Raw genomic sequence first — 15,011 nt, forward strand, 5'->3', positions numbered from 1 at the left:
TTCAGTACCCTGTCACTGCCTTCTCCCCATATCCCTTGATCCCTTTAGCCTTAAGGAATATATCTAACTCCTTCTTGAATATATTTAATGAATTGGCCTCCGCTGCCTTCTGTGGTAGAGAATTCCACAGGTTCACCACTCTCTAGGTGAAGAAATTCCTCCTCATCTCTGTCCTAAATGGCCTACCCCTTGTCTTTAGACTGTGACTCCTGGTTCTGGACTCCCCTGCCATCGGGAACATCCTTCCTGCACCTAGTCTGTCTAGTCCTGTTAGAATTTTATAAGTTTCAATGAGATCCCCTCTCATTCTTCTAAACTCCAGCGAGCATAAGCCCAATCGACCCAATCTCTCCTCATACGTCATTCCTGCCATCCCAGGTATCAGCCTGGTGACTCTTCGCTGCACTCCCTCTATGGCAAGAACATCCTTCCTCAGATAAGGCGACCAAAACTGCACACAATACTCAAGGTGTGGTCTCACCAAGGCCCTATACAACTGCAGCAAGACATCCTTGTTCCTGTACTCGAATCCTCTCGCTACGAAGGCCAACATACCATTTGCCTTCTTAACCACCTGCTGCACCTGCATGCTTACCTTCAGTGACTGGTGCACAAGGACACCCAGGTCTCGTTGTACTTCCCCTTCTCCCAATCTATTGCCGTTCAGATAATAATCTGCCTTCCTGTTTTTGCCACCAAAGTGGATAACCTCGCATTTATCCACATTATAGTGCATCTGCCATACATCTGCCCAATCATACTGGTGTTTCTCAGCATCCTCCTCACAGCACACATGCCCACCCAGCTTTGTGTCACCTCCATCGAGTTCTAGCCAACCCACGCGATTTTGACTTGATTGACCTTGTTGAGCCCGCCCAGTGGGCTCAGCAGGCCAATTAAGGGCCACCCGGCAACAGGTGATGTCACAGATTGACATTTCATCTGTCAAGACCTTTTGACAGATGAAATATCAGCGTTTCACAGCTGTTTGAAACTGTCAAACACTGACAATCTGTACTCTAAGTTAATTCCTTCCTCTCAGGATGATTTAGAGATGTCCCCGGAACAGAAAGCTGAATGCTGCAATTTTTGACAGATCGCGGCCATTCTGCTTTCTGTGCCGGTGAGATGAGGGACCCCTGAGACCTGAAGGAAGAAAGGCTGTAAAGGTAAGTAAAACTTATTAAAACACTTTAAACACACCAAACACACTTACCTCTGCAGTCATGCACCCATCACTCTCCTGAACACCGGACATCTCGACCCCTCCAAGCCCATCAGCCCGACGGCCCACCTCGCTAACTTGGCGTGGTTTGGAGCCGTCGGGAATCCCACACTTCAGCTATGAAAATAGGGATTAGGCTAAAAACTGCCTGTTAAGTAACAGGCAGTAATCCCCTTCCCGCCTCGGGGAGGCGGGTCCCAGCACGGGTCGGGTACCCACCTCCTTTGAAACTGGCATGGAGGCGGGTTGGGGGCAGGATAGGTTCGTGCCCCCCGATTTCGGTAATTTAACCCCCCACACGCCTCCAATCCAGACTCCACGGCTCAATGAAAATCCTGCCCTATCGTTCCTGAACACCTTGGCCTAGAAATTCATTACAGCCACTTTTGGGGCGGTAAAGTCGGGCGGGCGCTAAAGTTTGCGCCCGGCGCAAATTCGAGGCCACTTCTCCGATATTCATTAGCTTCGCCCTAAGAGTTTGCTCGAGTGCTAAAACTGGCGATGCACACCTCTCTTTAGGCGCTAAGCCGGAGGTGCTGAGCGAGAGCGTCGAGGCCGGGCGCAGCGCAGGTGCGGCCATTTCTTGATTGACAGCAGACACCCTGGCGCCGGCCAGCTCTTAAGGGGGAAGGGTCGACTGTGTCTGCTGCCACGCCCTGGATAGTGGAGCCCTGCAGCTAGGCCTGAACACTGCTGCTGGACCCAAATAGCGCCTGAAACCATGGAGAAGGCCCGTGAACGAGCGCAGCACTTCTCAGAGCTTGATCTGAGGGTGCTGGTTGGTGCTGTGGAGAAGAGACGCCATATTTTGTTTCCGGACAATGGCAGGAAGCCGCCGGCCCGCGTCTACCGGAGAGCCTGGAGGCATGTCGCCACCAAGGTGTCATCCAACAGCGAGGTCCCCAGGAGCGGTGTCCAATGCCGCAAAAAGCTAAATGACCTCGCCAGGATTGTCAGGGTGAGTACCCTTTCCAGTGTCCTCCTCATCCTTGCATGTGCACCTCACATTATGGGCAAAGGGACCTGAAAGCCCTAATGGCCAGCCCTCATGCAGCAGCTATGGGACACTCATGAACATCAATTGCACATTGTGCACTTAACACACTGGCCAGGCTATTCGACCATGGGAGGCAGTGCACACAAGATCAGGGCTACACACTGGCCAGGCTATTCGACCATGGGAGGCAGTGCACACAAGATCAGGGCTACACACTGTACTTAGAGGCCGTCCTTTCTCTTGCAGGCCAAGCTGGCCAATAATAAGAGGAGCCGGACTGCGGCCGGGGGAGGCGGACCCCAGATCCAGCCGCTCACCGAGCTGCAACATCGCGTGGAGCGCATCATGGGTGCCCGGGTGATTGGCCCCGTTGCATCTGGAGATGCCGACCCTGTTCTGGGCACCAATGGTAAGGACATCACCTTTTGGACCTCTCTCGTCCCACTTGCGCATCAGATCTACATCCTTTGCCACTGTTCGACCAATGCACTGAATGCCACCACTCATGCATCCCTCGCTGACGCCCTCTCCTCACTCTAAAGCTACTCTTGTGCCTTCCTGCTTTCAGATGGTGAGGAGGAGGTCCCTGAAGTTGCCAGTGACAGCCCCTCAGAAGAGGAGGAGGAGGAGGAGCAAGAGGAAGGCGGCCCATCAGGGGAACCCTCAGCCGCGGCAAGCCATGCCAATGTAGGGGACACGTCTTCCCTGGAGGGGAGCGTGGGGGAAGTGTCAGAGGGGAGGGTAGCTCCTGGGACCAGCGGCCTGCAGAAACGCGGGAGGGGGGTGGAAGCTCAGCGGCCTTCTCCCCAGAGGGGGGAAGGGTCGGAGGGGAGTCCAATTGCTGGGCCCAGCGGCGTCCAGCAACGCAGGAAGGGTCGGCCAGCTCGGCGGCCTTCTCCCCAGAGGGAGAGTCCGGCCTCCAGTCCGGAGACGGCCAACGCCGAGGAGATGCGCCGCCTCGAGGACTTGTCCGCGGACTCGGAGCGCCGGCACACGGAGCTCATGGGGGTAGTGGCACGGTTGCCTGAGGCCATCGAGTCCCTGTCTCGGAGTGTGACCGAGTTCGGGGCCTCACAGGCCACCAGTCGGGCGGAATTCGGGGCAGCTCAGGCAGCGAGTGGCCAGGTGATCAGTGGTGCCGTGCAGTCACTGGGTGCTCTGATGCGGTCACTGAACAGGTCAACACGGGCACTCACTGCTGCCACACTCGCTGTGTCAGCCAGGCATCGCCAGGGCACCCGGCGCGCTGCAGCAGCACAGCGGTCTGTCCCTCGGCAGATTGGTGCGCATGCTGCAGTGCTGGCCCGGCCGAGTGCCAGTGTCTCAGGCGACCAGCGAGCGCCTGCCATCCGCCAGCTTGCCCCCATTCCTCCAGCCGCCACTGCCACTCCCCCAGTGGAGCTGCCAGGAGCTGCTGCAGCGACTGATGCTGGCCAGCCACAGCTGCAGCATTCACCAGCCGGCCCCTCGACGGCCAGACCTCGTCTAGGCCGACCCCCAAGGGCATCTGCCATCACGACATGTGCCCCTCAGGAGCCTGCCCCCAGCCTTGCAGCAGCCAATGGCCTCACTTTGAGGAGGAGCAGCAGGGCGTGCAGGGGCCGCCAAAGTTTGCAGAAGGCATCGCCCTCGCGGGCCACGAAGTAGAGGGTGTGTCCAAACGTTGTGTTTTCTGGAATGTGTGTTTTGTGAAGGCCGAGGATGAAGGCCATTTTTGTTTACATCTTTTGTTAATGCTCCCCAGGTTGTGGGAGTGAGTCATGTGTGTGAGTGTTTTTTGGGGGTTTCGTCTGTTTTTGGTTTTCATGTGGGAAGGGCCCTGAGTTTGTACAATAAACCATTTTATTTATTCACATTGTCCATGTTTGATCTTTGAAGTGTTTGTTGCCTTAACCGGCTGAGGGCTTGCGGAGCGGCTGCAATCATGTTCTTTCATTGGCACAAGCCATTCCCTGACAGGGGGCCTAGAAGTGACGTTCAATAAGCCGCCGACGGGCGGCCCTTGGACCTTGTGCCTCCCTCCTGGGCTGGTACTCCTCGTCCTCCTCCTCCTCCTGCTCCTCCTCCTGAGGTGGTGGTCCAACGTGAGGTGGCAGTGCCTGAGTCCTGCGGATAGCCAGGTTGTGCAGCATGCAGCAAACGACGACGAATTGGGAGACTCGCTCCTGCGAATACTGGAGGGCTCCCCCGGAGCGATCCAGACAGCGGAACCGTTGCTTGAGGACGCTGATTGTTTGCTCTATGATGTTCCTAGTCGCTTGATGGCTCTCGTTGTATGCCTCTTCAGCAGGGGTCGTGGGCGCGCGGAGCGGGGTCATGAGCCAGGTACACAAAGGATAGCCTTTGTCCCCGATAAGCCATCCTCTTGGGTAAGGCTGTGCCCGGAACATGTCAGCCACAGTTGTCTGTCGCAGGATAAAGGCATCATGGCTGCTGCCTGGAAAGCGGGCATTGACAGCTAGGATGCGCTGCCTGTGGTCACACAGCAGCTGTACGTTGAGGGAATGGCAGCCCTTCCGGTTGCGGTAATCCTCGGCATGCTCCAGAGGTGCCCGCAAAGCCACATGCGTGCAGTCAATAGCGCCCTGCACCATGGGGAAGCCCGCTATTCTTGCAAATCCCACTGCACGCTGCTGCTGCTTTTCCAGGGTCATGGGGAAGGAGATGAATTGACGTCTCCTTCTGAAAAGGGCATTGGTCACCTGGCGGATGCAGCAATGCACGGCGAACTGGGAGAAGTTAGCGATGTCCCCAGCAGCGGATTGGAAGGAGCCGGTGGCATAGAAGTTGAGAGCCACCGTCACCTTCACTGCCACCGACAGAGACGTCCTGCGCATCAGCTGTGGACGCAGATCTCTGTGCAGCAGCTGGCAGATGTCTGCAACCACCTCCCTTCTGAATCGCAGCCTCCTAACGCACTGCGTGTCAGACATGGTCAGATAGGAGGACTGCTGGCGGTATACGCTGGGTGGGTAAGGCCTCACTTGGCGACGCCTGTTGCCCCGTCTGCGTCTAGCCAGGGCTGCCACTCTCTCATGGCGTCTGTAAGCCCTTCCGGCATAAGGCTGAAACTCAGCGTTGGCACCCAATGCAGCCCCCATTATATGCTGGCAAACACTGAGATCTCAATGAAGGCAAAGATAATTGCTAAGCTCTGGCCTGAGCCAAAAATACCTGTCCTAGTGTTGGGCCAAACCAGTAAGCTCTCCTCCTTGGTCTCTCTCCAAAAAACCGTTGCACAAGAGTGAATGCTGCAAAATGGCTGGCCTTTATCGTGCAGGGTAAGTGCCCTTTAATTTGCGCTCCCCGCGGCCCGCCTCGGCTGTGTACCGTTCCACTTCACAGTCGTTAGGGCCGCCCGGCGCACAATGGGGCGGCGTGAGTGAAGTTCCGGTTCCGGGCGCACAAAGGGCGTTGCATGACGAAATGACGTCATGATCTGCGCGTGCAGCAGGGCGCGCGCTAAGACTTTGCGCCGGCGCTAAATGTCTACTGAAGTTGGGGCGAGGCGCAGATCGCGCTGCGCCCGGGCGCTAAGCGCCTAGCGCTCGAGATCTACTCCTCCTAAGGCGCTAACGGCTGGCGCGCCCAACTGAATTTCTCGGCCCTTGTGTCTTCTACTGTGAAGGCAGATACAAAATATTTGTTTAACATTTCTGCCATTTCCTTATTCCCCATAATAATTTCTCCTGTCTCAGCCTCTAAGGGACCAATGTTTACTTTTGCTGCTCTCTTCCTTTTTCCATACTTGTAGAAGCTCTTACAATCTGCTTTTATATTTCTTGCTAGTTTTCTCTCATATTCTATTTTTTCCCTTTTGATCATTTTTTTTTTGGTCAACCTTTGCTGGTTTCTGAAACTCTCCCAATCCTCAGGCTTACTATTATTCTTTGCAACATTATAAGCTTCTTCTTTCATAGAGTCATAGAGTCATAGAGTCATAGAGTTTTACAGCACAGAAAGAGGCCCTTCGGCCCATCGTGTCTGCGCCGCCCATCCATCCCTGTCCAGTCTAATCCCATTTTCCAGCATTTGGTCCATAGCCTTGTATGCAATGGCATTTCAAGTGCTCATCCAAATGCTTCTTGAATATTGTGAGGGTTCCTGCCTCTACCACCCTTTCAGGCATTGAGTTTCACATTCCAACCACCCTCTGGGTGAAGAAGTTCCTCCTCAAATCCCCTCTAAATCTCCTGCCCCTTACCCTGAATCTATGCCCCCTTGTTATTGACCCCCCTACTAAGGGGAAAAGTTCCTCTTTATCTACCCTATCTATGCCCCTCATCATTTTGTACACCTCAATCAGGTCCCCCCTCAGCCTTCTTTGCTCCAAGGAAAACAACCCCAGCCTGTCCAGCCTCTCTTCATAGCTGAGGCGCTCCATCCCAGGTAACATCCTGGTGAATCTTCTCTGCACCCTCTCCAAAGCAATCACATCCTTCCTATAGTGAGGCGACCAGAACTGCACACAGTACTCCAGCTGTGGCCTCACCAGCGTTTTGTACAGCTCCATCATAACCTCCCTGCTCTTATATTCTATGCCTCGGCTAATGAAGGCAAGTATCCCATATGCCTTTTTAACCACCTTATCTACCTGTTCCGCTGCCTTCAGGGATCTATGTACATGTACACCAAGGTCCCTCTGACCCTCTGTACTTCCTAGGGTCCTACCACTCATTGTGTATTCCCTTGTCTTATTTGTAAGTCCAAAATGCATCACCTTGCACTTTTCAGGGTTAAATTCCATTTGCCACTTTTCTGCCCATCTGACCAACCCATTTATATCGTCCTGTAGCCTGAGGCTTTCCTCCTCGCAATTTACCACCCCACCAATTTTCGTGTCATCTGCGAACTTACTGATCATACCTTTTGCATTCTCATCCAAATCATTTATGTAGATCACAAACAACAAGGGACCCAGCACCGATCCCTGAGGTACCCCACTGGACACAGGCTTCCAGTCACAAAAGCAACCTTCGACCATCACCCTCTGCCTCCTGCCACTCAGCCAGTTGAGGATCCAACGCGCCAAGGCACCCTGGATCCCATGGGCTCTTACCTTCTTGACCAGTCTCCTATGCGGGACTTTGTCAAAAGCTTTACTGAAGTCCATGTAATGCTATCCTTAACTTCTTTAGTTAGCCACGTTATATCACTTTTCCTGTAGAGATTTTGTTTCTCAATGGAATGTATTTTTGTTGAGAATTATGAAATATTTCTTTAAATGCTAACCACTGTTTATCTACCACCATACCTTTTAATCTATTTTTCCAAGCTACCTTAGCCAACTCGCCCCTCATACCTATGTAATTGGCTTTAGTTAAGTTTAAGACATTAGTGTCGTACTTAAGCAAGTCACTCTCAAAATTAAGGTGAAATTCTATCATATTATGATCACTCTGCCCCAGAGGATCCTTTACTATGAGATTGTTAATTAACCCTGTCTCATTACACAATACAAGATCTAAAATAGCCTGTACCCTGGTTGGTTCCATGACATATTGTTCCAGGAAACTGTCCCGAATGCATTCCATGAACTTGTCCTCCAGACTACCTTTGCCAATTTGATTTCTCCAGTCTATATGAAGATTAAAGACCCCCAAGATTATGGCATTACCTTTGATGCAAGCTCCTACTATTTCTTGAAGGTACTGCCACACTGCTGTTAGGGAGTTAGAATCATAGAATCGTTACAGCACAGAAGGAGGCCATTCAGCCTGTCGAGCCTATGCCAGCTCGCTGCAAGAGCACTTCAGCTAGTCCCACTCCCCTGCCCTTTCCCCGTAGCCCTGCAAATTTTTTTCCTTCAGGTACTTATCCAATTCCCTTTTGAAAGCCATGATTGAATCTGCCTCCACCAAACTCTCAGGCAGTGCATTCCAGATCCTAACCACTCGCTGCATAAAAATGGTTTTCCTCATGTCACCTTTGGTTCTTCTGCCAATCACCTTAAATCTGTGTCCTCTGGTTCTCGACCCTTCCACCAATGGGAACAGTTTCTCTCTATCTACTCTGTTTAGACCCCTCATGATTTTGAACATCTCTAATCTCCTCGCAACCTTCTCTGCTCTAAGGAGTACAATCCCAGCTTCTCCAGTCTGTCCACGTAACTGAAGTCCCTCATCCCAGGAACCATTCTTATAAATCTTTTCTGCATCCTCTCTAAGACCTCCACATCCTTCCTAAAGTGCGGTGCCCAGAATTGGACACAACACTCCAGCTGAGGCCGAACCAGTGTTTTATAAGTGTTCATTATAACTTCCTTGCTTTTGTACTCTATGCCTCTATGCCTGTATCCAGGGCAAAGTGTCAAGTTGGATTCAAAAGTGGCTCGGAGACAGGAAGCAGAGGGTAATGGTTGATGGGTGTTTTTGTGACTGGAAGGCTGTTTCCAGTGGGGTTCCACAGGGCTCAGTACTAGGTCCCTTGCTTTTTGTGGTATATATCAATGATCTAGACTTGAATATAACGGGTATGATTAAGAAGTTTACAGATGATACTAAAATCGGCTGTGTGGTTGATACAGAAGAGGGAAGCTGTAGACTGCAGGACGATATCAATAAATTGGTCAGGTGGGCCGAACAGTGGCAAATGGAATTCAATCCGGAGAAGTGTGAGGTAATGCATTTGGGGAGGGCTAACAAGGAAAGGGAATACACATTAAATGGTAAGACACTGAGTAGTGTAGAGGAACAAAGGGACCTTGGAGTGCATGTCCACAGATCCCTGAAGGTAGCAGGCCAGGTAGATAAGGTGGCTAAGAAGGCATACGGAATGCTTGCCTTTATTAGCCGTGGCATAGAATACAAGAGCAGGGGGGTTATGCTTCAACTGTATAAAACACTAGTTAGGCCTCAGCTAGAGTACTACATACAGTTCTGGTCACCGCATTACAGGAAAGGTGTGATTGCACTCGAGAGGGTACAGAGGAGATTTACAAGGATGTTGCCGGGAGTAGAGAACCTTAGCTGTGAGGAAAGACTGGATAGGCTGGGTCTGTTTTCCTTGGAACGGAGGAGACTGAGGGGAGACCTTATTGAGGTGTATAAAATTATAAGGGTTATAGATAAAGTAGATAGAAAGGACCTATTTCCCTTAGCAGAGGGGGTCAAAAACCAGGAGGTACAGATTTAAAGTAATTGGTGGAAGGTTTAGAGGGGATTTGAGGGGAAATTTCTTCACCTAGAGGGCTGTGGGGGTCTGGAACTCACTGCCTGAAAGGGTGGTAGAGGCAGGAACCCTAACTATATTTAAAAAGTACTTGGATGTGCCCTTGGGATGCTGTAACCTGCAGGGCTACAGACCAAGAGCTGGGAAGTGGGATTAGGCTGGATAGCTCTTTGTTGGCCGGCACAGACATGATGGGCCAAAATGGCCTCCTTCTGTGCTGTAACTTTCTATGATTCTATTTTATATTGGCCTTCCTAACACAGGATGCTGAGGCTAATTGTATCAATGCCTGGTGCTGCTGTAGCTGAAATAAGTTAATTCAACACAGACTGTGGATGGAACCTTAGACCTTCCTGATCTGCATAGCTCAGCGACTCACTGTCTTAACCAAACAATTCAGCCCTGTATTTTGTTTGTAGTGATATTATGGTTGATGTGCCTCAATTATTCCGAGACTCGAAGTTAGCAGAACAAAAGTAAGGCTTTTATTAACTCAGAACATAACACGTAAAATAGAGAGATGTCTACCTTCAGGAGGCTGATGCCCGACTGAAGTTAGATTACAAAGGAGCCAGGTATGGGCGGAGCCCTGCACACAACCAGTTCCAGCACATTCCAATACATAATACATGAGGACTGGGGGAAGGGAAAAGAGACAGAAAGCAGGCAGTTACAAGACACAGAAAACAGGCAATGATGAATGGAATATATTTCATCACATTCACCCCTTCTATAGATTTAGTCTGTTCGGGGGTTTGATAGTCCTCTGCGACCGACGTGGCTGTTGTGGTGCCGCGGGTGTCGGCTGGGTGTCCCCGGTAGCCTCCTGGGTCTCTGCCGGGGGTGCCGCCGGGGTTGTTGAAGGGGTAGTTGGTGGGGGTGCTGTTGGTCGATGTTCTTCCGGGGGTGATGAAAGAGTAGTGGGTGGGTAAGGGTTGCTGTGATCGTCGTCGCTGCTATTGCCGTGGTTGTTGTCGATGCCGGCTGGGGCGACGTCTTTTATGGACACGGTGTCCTCCCTTCCGTCAGCGTGCCGGACATATGCGTATTGGGGGTTGGCGTGGAGTAGGTGTACTGGCTCCACGAGAGGGTCCGTCTTGTGGCCCCTCACATGCCTTCGCACGAGTACCGGACCTGGGGTGGAGAGCCATGACGGCATGGATACGCCTGAGGTGGATTTCCGAGGAAAGACAAACATTCGTTCATGAGGCGTGGCATTAGTGGCCGTACACAATAGCGACCGTATCGAATGGAGCACATCCGAGAGGACTTCCTGCCAGCGGGAGATAGGGAGGCCCTTGGTCCTTAGAGCTAGAGTGACTGCTTTCCACACTGTCCCGTTCTCTCGCTCCACCTGGCCGTTACCCCGGGGGTTGTAGCTGCTGGTACGGCTCGTGGCGATCCCCTTGGACAGCATGTACTGGCGTAGCTCCTCACTCATGAAGGACGCCCCCCTATCCGTGTGGATATAGCTCGGCATACCGAACAGGCAGAACAGGCTGTTGAGGCATTTAATGACCGTGGCGCTGGTCATGTCTGGGCAGGGGAAGGCGAATGGGAAACGGGAGTATTCGTCCACAATGTTCAGGAAGTAAACGTTGCGGTCGACGGACGGGAGGGGGCCCTTGAAATCTAAGCTGAGCCGCTCGAAGGGCCGTGTAGCTTTGATTAAGTGGGCTCTATCTGGGCGGTAGAACCGAGGCTTGCACTCAGCGCAAGTGCGGCAGTTCCTGGTCAGAGACCGAACTTCCTCAATCGAGTAGGGTAAGTTACGGGACTTTATGAAGTGGAACAGCCGCGTGACCCCTGGGTGGCAGAAGTCGTTGTGGAGGGTCTGTAGCCGATCCTCGGTGGCGCTGGCACACATCCCTCGTGAGAGGGCGTCAGGGGATTCGTTAAGGGCCCCTGGCCGGTAAATGATGTCGTACTCGAAAGTGGAGAGCTCGATCCGCCACCTAAGAATCTTATCATTTTTAATCTTCCCCCTCTGTTTATTGTTGAACATAAACGCTACCGACCGCTGGTCGGTAAGTAGGGTGAAGTGTTTGCCGGCTAGGTAGTGGCGCCAGTGGCGCACTGCCTCCACGATGGCTTGGGCCTCCTTTTCCACGGAGGAGTGTCTGATCTCGGGCCCTTGGAGGGTCCTCGAGAAGAAAGCTACGGGCCGCCCTGCCTGGTTGAGGGTGGCCGCCAAGGCAAAGTCGGACGCATCACTTTCCACTTGAAATGGAGTGTTCTCATCCACTGCCTGTAGCGTGGCCCGCTCAATATCCTGCTTAATGCTTTTGAAGGCGGCGTGGGCCTCAGCAGAGAGCGGAAAAGAGGATGCTTTCAAGAGGGGGCGGGCTTTGTCGGAGTAGTTGGGGACCCATTGGGAATAGTAAGAAAATAACCCCAGGCACCTTTTCAGGGCTTTGGGAGTGTTGGGCAGGGGCAGCTCCCGTAGGGGGCGCAATCGGTCGGGATCTGGTCCGATTTCCCCATTCTCCACCACGCTGCCCAGTATGCAGAGGCGCGTGGTGTTGAAAACGCACTTGTCCTCGTTATAGGTGAGGTTGAGTTTTTGTGCGGTTTTCAGGGACCTCTCGAGGTTCGAGTCGTGATCCTGCTGGTTGTGACCGCAGATGGTGACGTTGTCGAGGTAGGGGAAGGTTGCCTGCAAGTGGTGGTCATCGACCATGCGATCCATCTCCCTCTGAAAGACCGAGACCCCGTTCGTCACCCCAAAGGGGACTCTGAGGAATTGGTAGAGGCGTCCGTTTGCCTCGAAGGCGGTGTACGGGCGGTCCTCTGGTCTGATAGGGAGCTGGTGGTACGCTGACTTGAGGTCGATGGTGGAGAACACCCGGTATTGGGCGATTTGGTTCACCATTTCTGATATGCGGGGTAGCGGGTAGGCGTCTAGTAGGGTGTACCTGTTGATCGTTTGACTATAGTCGATCACCATCCGTTTCTTCTCGCTACCCCTTACCACTACCACTTGGGCGCGCCACGGGCTGTTGCTGCGTTCAATAATGCGCTCTTTCAGGAGCCTGTCTACCTCGGTCGCGATAAACCGCCTGTCCTCCCAGCTGTACCTCCTGCTTTTGGTCGCTATTGGCCGGCAGTTAGGGGTAAGGTTCGCGAATAGCGAAGGCGGCTTTACCTTCAGGGTAGCCAGACCGCACACTGTGAGGGGCGGCTGGGACCCACCGTACTTGAGCGTGATGCTTTGGTGGTTGCACTGGAAATCCAAACCCAAGATCACGCTCGCACATAGATTCTTCATGATTAATACTTTAAAATTATCATACACAGTTCCGTTAACGCACAATTGTACCGTGCAGTAACCCAGAATGGTCGATGTCTGGGTTTTATCGGCCATAGAGATGGTACCCTGAGCAGGGACCACCTTTAGGGAGAGTTGTTGTGCCAGTTCAGGGTGGATAAAACTCTCTGTGCTTCCACTGTCAATTAAGCATTTAACCCGGCACCCATTTACCTCGATGTCCACCATTGATTTGGATAGCGGATGCGGCCTGGTCTGGTCCACTGTGACCGATGCCACTGTAGGGCCCTGATCGAGACAAGATGGCGTCCACGCTGTCTGCTCATAAGATGGCGGACCCCACGAGGTCGGGCGAGATGGCGTCCAAGATGGCCGCTCCCACGGCGCACACGCGGCGGTGGCGGGTTTTCCGGCGGTTGGTTTTCCGGCGGGGTTCCCTCTGCACACCTTCCCGAAGTGCCCCTTCTTACCGCACTTAAAGCAGGTGGTGCCTTTCGCCGGGCACAGGTTTCTGGTGTGCTTTGGCTGCCCGCAGAAGTAGCAGTTGGGTCCTTGACGCGTCGCGGCTGTCGTAGGGCTTCTGGGGGGAGAGCTGGGCCCCGCCGGTGTCGGGCTGCCGGGCGGGGAAGATGCCTTCCAAGATGGCGGCGCCCTCGGCGCACACGTGGCGGCGTGGGCGGCGCGGGCTGAAGAGTAGGCGTCCGAGTTTCTCTGGGCCATCTCCAGGGACCGCACGGTGTCCGCAGCCTGTTTCAGGTCCAACTCCGTTTTTTCCAGCAGTCTTTGCTGGATGTGAGTGGAGCTGAGGCCTGTGATAAAGGCATCGCGAACAAGCTCGTCGGTGTACACTGCGGCTTTTACATCTCGGCACTTACAGTCCTTGCCAAGCTTTTTCAGGATGCTTAGGAACTCCTCCACCGATTCCCCAGGTCACTGTGCGCGAGTAGCGAGTAGATGCCTAGCATACACCTCATTCGTAGGCTGCTGGTAATGCGCCTTTAAGGTGTTGCAGGCGGCCAGGTACGTATCGGTGTCTTGGATGAGGGGGTAAACCCGGTGGCTTACCCAATTCCGTAGCATTCCGAGTCTCATCTTCGCAGTGTCCGTAGCGTCTTTGACGGCTGCGGAATTGTCCAGGAAGAATTCCATACAGTCAAACCAGTGTCCGAAGCGTGCTGATGCGTCCGGAGCATGTTGATCCAAATCCAAACGTTCGGGTTTCAGGAGTTGATCCATAGTGTTGAAAATTGAGTTAATAAAATTGATGTGCCTCAATTATTCCGAGACTCGAAGTTAGCAGAACAAAAGTAAGGCTTTTATTAACTCAGAACATAACACGTAAAATAGAGAGATGTCTACCTTCAGGAGGCTGATGCCCGACTGAAGTTAGATTACAAAGGAGCCAGGTATGGGCGGAGCCCTGCACACAACCAGTTCCAGCACATTCCAATACATGAGGACTGGGGGAAGGGAAAAGACACAGAAAGCAGGCAGTTACAAGACACAGAAAACAGGCAGTGATGAATGGAATATATTTCATCACAATGGTCACTGGATCCAAGATGCTCCCTATATAAATTTGCGGGCCATTACTGAAGATTAGATCCAAATTAGATGCTGACCACATTGGCTGTTTGACAAACTGAGTTTTGCTTCATTTGTTTTTTCTGGTTAACATATAAGTAATTGAAATACCCCATGGTAAATATCTCCTGACCTTTTCATAGGCCTACTTGATTTTTAAAAGTGTCCTTGTCTATTGCTGTTCCAGGTATTGCTTCAATACATAAATCTATGTTCTCTGTTGCCATGTTGCATTAATCTTCTGTTTGCTCAGTTAAACAGTGGACCCACTCAGATAGGTCATTTCCCCTTTTCACTTGGTCTTTGGTGTGTTAGTGAATCATAAAATCATAGAAATTAATGGCACAGAAGGAGGCCATTCAGCCCATTGTGTCTGTGCCGGCCAAAAAAGAGCTATCCAGCCTAATCCCACTTTCCAGCTCTTGGTGCGTAGCCCTGTGGGTTATGGCACTTCCAGTGCATATCCAAGTACTTTTTAAATGCGATGAGGGTTTCTGCCTCTACCACCCTTTCAGGCAGCGAGTTCCAGACTCCCACCACACTCTGGGTGAAAAATATTCACCTCAACTCCCCTTTAATTCTTCTACCAATTACTTTAAATCTATGCCCCCTGGTTATTGACCTCACTGCTAACGGAAATAAGTACTTCCTATCTCCTCTACCTAGGCCCCTTATAATTATATACACCTCAGTTAAGTCTCCCCTCAGCCTCCTCTGTTCCAAAGAAAACAACCCCAGCCTATCCATTCTTTCCTCATAGCTAAAAT

This window comes from Somniosus microcephalus, chromosome 1, assembly GCF_052327205.1.
Source record: "Somniosus microcephalus isolate GS21.2 chromosome 1, FLI_Smic_1.0, whole genome shotgun sequence".
Lineage (NCBI taxonomy): Eukaryota > Metazoa > Chordata > Chondrichthyes > Squaliformes > Somniosidae > Somniosus > Somniosus microcephalus.